The sequence below is a fragment of the Martes martes genome, assembly GCF_963455335.1.
Source record: "Martes martes genome assembly, chromosome: 9".
NCBI lineage: Eukaryota > Metazoa > Chordata > Mammalia > Carnivora > Mustelidae > Martes > Martes martes.
Window position 1 is genome coordinate 99,401,591 of NC_137896.1, and position 6,482 is coordinate 99,408,072.

Here is a 6,482-nt window from a genome sequence, read left to right on the forward strand (position 1 = left end):
GCAGCAGGGACCTCGATGTTTGCCTTTGTCCTGGAGAGCCCTCCAGGTGCTTTGATCCCTGCCTCTTCAGTGCAGTGACACTCTACCCCCCACTGTTTCCTGCCTCATGCTGGGTTCCAGCTCCCTTTCTCTTCCTGCACTAAGTCCCATGGGCCTGGACTCCTGGGTCCCTGCAAAAAGGGGACTTTTGAGTGCCCACGTCTGGTGCCTCTCTCTGGGCTATGGTGGGGGAAACAGAGGCAGGGCTGGAATAGCCAGAATGAGCCCCATTACTTTCCAGCCCCTCAGTCTTCCTCCACTCTTGAGCAATGCTCTCAAGAGCTTCCTGGCTGGCTCTTTCTCTCTCTCTCTCTTTTTAAGATTTTTTATTTATCTTTTAGAGAGAAAGAGAGAGAGAGCTCAGGAGGGAGGGGTAGAGGGAAAGGGGGAGTGAAACCCAAGCAGACTCTGTGCTGAGCATGGAACCCAGCGCAGGGCTCGATCTCACAACCCTGAGAGCATGACCTGAGCTGAAACCAAGAGTGGACAGTTAACTGACTGCACCACCCAGGTGCCACTCTGCCTGGCTCTTGGCCCAGGGCAAGCCCTGCAGGGACAAACCTGGGACCTTCCTAGGCCACCTACCTTCCTAGGCCACCTACCTGCCACCTACCTCTCCTTATCCTTTCCCCAGAAACTCATCTGGGTCTGTGGACACAGGATTGTCATTCCTCAGAAGAGCACTTACATGAAACAAAACCCCCAAGTGACCCCAAGAGCCTTAGACAAGGATGCAGGGACAGGATTTCCAGGCTGGCTCCTGAGCAGCACAGTTGCCCCCTGGGGGGCCACTCCTGGGTAGGGGCAGGCCACCGCTGGAGGTCCAGGAGAAAGAAAGCGTCCTGGGCAGGGCAGGGACTCCAGCGTCAGGTCCCACCGGTACGCACACCCGGGGACAAGCTCACCACCTGCCCAGGGGAGGACACTTCTGTGAGTGCAAGGAGTAGAGCCTTTAGCTCCTTGTCATCAGCTGGCGAGGAGTGCATCTGATGTCTGGGGTGCCCTCTGCAGTGGAGGCTCCCAGCCTCTGTGCTCCAGGAGGCGCCCCAATACTCATGGCTTTGTGGGGGCGGGAGTTAGTGCCATTGCACACAGGATAGTCAAGTGACATGCTGGAGGTGACGTGCAGTTTGTTGGCTCAAGCCCTTGTCAGTAAGAGAATGTAGGACCACAGATTAGGAGCAGGTGACTTGGGCCCAAGCCAGGAAGGTGGGACCGGAATGTTCTAGTGGGTCCCTGGTGGGGAACAGATGAGTCGAGCTGGACACAGCCGGTTTGGGTGCTGTCAGGACTGACTGAGCAGCAGAGCAGGATTTGGGGACGGCTGTCCCCAGGGTGCGCTGGTCAGGGAAGTCGCACAGCGGGAACACAGAGCCCTTGAGACCAGGGGCTTCCCAGGACATGCTTGTTTCTCACTCCCATCCCAGGGCAGTCTCTGGTGGGAGTGGGGCGATGGTTCTGGTTCATAAGGTCATTCAGGGGCATGGACTCCTCTGTTTGCCTGGCCACCATCCGCCAGGGCTGGGAGTCCTCCCCTGGATTGTTCGCCTCTGGCTGGCAGGCCACACAGAAGAAGCCTGGAAGACACGAGAAAGGTTCGAGGCCAGGCCAGGCGGGACAGGCTGTCCATCATCTGTGCCCTCAGCTCATTGTCCCAAACTCAGGCACAGGTTGCTGCTAAACCACGTGGCAGGCTGGCAGATGCAACGTGCCTGAGCACCGGGGCACAGGGGAATGGAGTCAGACACAAGCATTGTCTCACATCCAGCCCAGTGAGCGCAGAACGGAGGGTTTCGTGGGGTTTCTTGGATAGCGGGCCTGTGGCTTCTCCCACTGCTGAGAATTGTCATCCAAGAGCATAAAATAAAAGAAACACAGAAAGCCAGCCATTGTAGAGAGCCCTGGTCCTGGAGGGGAAGGAGGTGCCCCACCTCATGGTTCCTGGAATGGGTCTCTGGTTCCCCTTGTCCCAACACTACTGTCAGCACAATCTCTGATCAAAGTTTGGTTTTTCATGGGCATGGACATAAGGAGAGCCTGCGCAGATCTGTCGCCTGTCTTCCGGGCCCATCTATTTCTCACTGTCAATGTTTTTCTGGGAAAAACAAACGAACCAACCCAGCACTGTTAGCCATCCCAAGGTCTGGGAGCTCATGAACTTGAGTTTGTTGATAAGGATGGCCCCCCTCTCCTGTGTGTGGACAGTTGCCATTTCTGCGGCCAGTCTCTGGTGACCACGCTGTTTCCACTCATGCTTCCTGTCTAGCGCTGTGTCCGCAGCTGGCCTTGGTCCCCACTCCGCCAGTCTGTCCTTGCCTGCCTACAGCAAGAAAGTGGCCTCGTGGGGCACCTGGGCAGCTCAGTCAGTTAAGTGTTTGAGTTCAGCTCAGATCATGGTCTTGGGGTCCTGGGATGGAGCCCTGAGTGGAGTTCCCCGCTGAGCAGGGAGTCTGCTTCTTCCTCCTCCTCTCTCCACCCCCTCCCCGCAGTTGCTCTCTCTCTTTCTCTAAAATAAATGAAATCTTAAAAAGAGAGAGAGAGAGAGAAAAGATGTAAAGAAAGGGAGAAGGAAAGAGAGGGAGAGAAAGAGAAGGAAGGAAGGGAGGGAGCGAGGGAGGGAGGAGGGGAAGGAAGGAGGCAAGGAAGAAACGAGGAAAGAAAAAATAAAGTGGCCTTGCCACACTCCTGGAATTGGAAGGCCTGTGGACCACCTCCCTCCACCCCCACCAGCTGGACCAGGGCTAGACAGCTGCCCCCAAACTGTTCAATCCACAGGCTTGCTGGAGCCAACTGCACCTGTTTTGACTTGGGAGATCAGAGCTGAGTGGTGGGACAGCAGAGAAGCGAAGGTGTGAAGCCCAGTCGAATTGGTGGTGCACCCAGATAGGGTCCCGGGCTGCTGAAGACCCAGGGGCCCGAGCAAACCCTTCACACCCTCTAGGATGGCTATTATTAAAAAGCAGGCAATGCCAAGTGTTGGTGGGGATGCGGAGAATGGGAACCCCAGGGCATCACTGGTGGGAATGCGGAAAGTGCTATTGCTGGAAGAGCAGTGTGTGCAAACGGTTCTTCCAAGAGTCATCGGTGTACTCAGTGCCACTGAATGATACACTTACAGACGGTGAGAACGGTCAGTTCTGTTTGTGGATATTTTACAGCAGTTTTGAAACATCGAGGGCAGAAGGAAGACAGACAGAGGGAGAAGGAAGCCAGTTGGGGTAGAGCAAAGTTTTCTTTCTCTCTCTCTCTCTTTCTTTTTTTCTTCCCTTCCTTCCTTCCTTCCCTCCTTCCCCCCTCCCTCCCTCCCTCCTTCCCTCTCTATCTCTTTTCCTTCCTTCCTTCCTCTCTCTCTCCCTCCCTTCCTTCCTTCCTTTCTTATTTGTAAATGAATTCATTTTTTACTGCAGAATAGTTGGCCCACTTCTTTCTCTGACTGTGGAAAAGGCCAAAAGTCTGGGTGGAGAGAACGGGGGGCTGAGGCAGGGGGTCAGGAAGTGCGGTCACAGGTTATATGTGGAAATCTCTGGGGGGGGGTGCAGGTGAAGAGCCCACTGACTTCCTTGTCACTCCTCTGTGGCTCTGGGTGGTGTCTCTGTGACTTCCCCCTGGGGCTGCTCCCCAGGGGCCTAAGACTGCCCTCCCTGGCCATCCCCATGCCCGTGGCCATCCCCACTCTGGACTTGACTTATTCCACTGTGCTGTGTGGTCTGGGGGTAAAACCCAGGGAATGTCTGGCAAATGCCAGCTTGGGAGGCCTCATGGGAGCCCTTCCTAGCACTGCCCCTTTCTTCTGTCTTCAGTTCTTTCAAAAGAAGGAATTTCCTTCTTTTGAAGGGAGGGCAGGGAAGCTTGGCCTTTATACCAGAGCTCTTGCTGATGCATTCATTTGACCCAGTACTGGTTAATGGTCTGGGTTGGGAGCCCAGGGGTCACTGCCCCTTGTGGACTTCAAGTGCCTTGGGAGCCACAGACCGGTGAGCAGAGCAGGGGAACTGCCCAGGCCCCCGGTGAGGAGGGGAGGCTCTGGGGGACACAGGACAGCTGGGCAGAGATTTCAGGAAGCCTATGAGTGCGGCTGGTCAAATGGGAGGTGGGACTGGGACGTGCTCCCAGGGGAGGGAATGGCTCCTGCAGAGGCCTGGGATGGGGACAATTGGGGTTATTTTGATCCTGTTTGATGGAGGAGACAACAGACACCCCTTTCCCAATAGTGAGCTCAGAATAGTGGGGCTCAGTGTGGGGTAACAGCTGACCTTTTAGCTCCCAGCCCCATGAGGGATTACATTTCTTTTGTTTTAAGTCACTCAGTCCGGGAGTCTGTAAGGGAGCTCTAACAAAGCACTACCGTTGCCCACCGCATTCAGCCTGAGCCATTTCTCCCGCTCCTACACCAGCCTCCTATGCCCATACCTTGCAAATCTGAATTCAGAGCCGCCTGATACAGGGAGGCCTGGTGCCAGTCAATGTTGCTGTGCGTGGTTTTGTTTTCTGTGACCCGAGGGTCTGAGAGTGGTAGAGGCCTGTGGGAAGAACACAGTTTCTGGGTGTTAGGAGAGCTGAGTCTCTGCCCCAGCCCTATGGATGCTCCATGAGTCAGCCACGCCAGTCCCCTTTGCCAGAAATTACTCTGGAGTAAGCATATGTTCAGATTCTGGTCCCACAGAAATCTGCTGGGGGCTGCAGGGGTGGGTGTATTTCTTGGCGATGTGTCCTCCTGGTTAAGAGACCGATGGGGACAAATGACTCTATCTCCTTTTGGACATTCCCATGAAATGATGTGATGTTGGAGAATTAGCAGCCATTCTGTCCCAGAAGGGAAAAACATGAGACACACAGAGAAGCAGTTCAGAGCCCCGACCTGGCTTAGCTGCCAGTTTACTCTTCCTGAGCCTTTTCTGTTCTGCTTATACAATTTCTAGTCAGATATTTTCTTGTGTGCAGCCCACATCATCTTAACCAAAGGCAGAAGGAAGGGAAGAGAGACCTAGGGAGGAAGCAAGGGACAAAGAAAGTCAGGGGATTCTTTCCATCCTTTCCATGCAGATTAAATTCCATCTCCTCCAAGGAGGTCTCCCAGTTTGCCCCGACTGGAGTCCATCTCCCCTCCTCTTGCCCCCGTGGGCCCTCTGTCCTTTGTGACATGTCTCAACACTGGTAGACTTGCACGAACTCTGGCTTGGAGGTCACAGCTGGAGCCTCAAAGTGACCCCCTCTGGGGTCCACACTCAGTGTGTTCTGCCCATGTTCTGGGATGGTAGCCCTGGGATGAACAGAAGAGGGGGGGACTGGGGGAGCCTTTCGGGAGAACCCTCTCCCTAAGGGACACAGAAGTCAGCTGGCCAGACTTGTCCCTCTGACAAAGTCTCAGACACCTGAAGAGAGGCGGAGGACCTGAGCTTCTCATGGCATCGGCCACTCTCCAGCCCAGCCCTGCCCCCTCAACGAAGGCCTCGGTTCTAGGAGAGGAAAAAGTAGAGACATGTCCCACTAACACCTTTGGGAGAGGCTAGGATATAAGGTAGGATATTAGGTAGATCATATATAAGGTAGGATATTAGGTAGATCATAGCCCCAAGAAAAGCAGAAACAGGAATTTCCCAGAATATTGATGCCGGGACGGTCCCTGCAATGCCCAGAAATGCTTGGGAACGGAGGAAACAGTAGGAGATGGGATTCTTGCCATGGCTGGAAGGGAGGGACCCTACAGGTTCCAGTTTTTGCTTTGGCAATGACTCCATTAAAACAAACAAACAAACAAACTTATTTATTTATTTGGGGTGGGGGAGAAGGAGTGGGGGAGAATCCCTAAGCAGACTTCCGGCTGAGCACAGAGCCTGAGGCAAAGCTAGATTTCAATAACCTTCTGATCCTGACCTAAACCCAAACCAAGAGTGGATTGCTTAATGACTAAGCCACCCAGGCACCCCACACTGACTCCGTTTTTTTTTTTTTTTTTTTTTTTTTTTTAAAGATTTTTTTTTATTTCTTTATCTGACAGAGAGAGAGAAATCACGAGTAGGCAGAGAGACAAACAGAGGTGGGGGGGGTGGGAAGCAGGCTCCCTGCCGAGCAGAGAGCCCGATGCGGGACTCGATCCCAGGACCCTGGGATCATGACCTGAGCTGAAGGCAGAGGCTTAACCCACTGAGCCACCCAGGTGCCCCCACACTGACTCCGTTTTTAAGCTCACATCTAAGCTTGTGTTCCCTGCAGACACAGTGAACCAACCTGCTAATACCCTGGCCCTCAGGGGGCTTCCCTCCCACTGGGTGCTGTTATAGGGGTGGATCTCTCTCTCCTCCACTCTGTGGGCCCCAGGGTCAGGCATCGGTTTAATTCCTATGTGTGGCTTTCAAGCCACCCTGATGGCACTGTGTCTGGCGGCTGTGCAAACCTATTTCCTGACTGGAGTGGTGCTGCTGGATTAACCCCGCTCAGGGTGG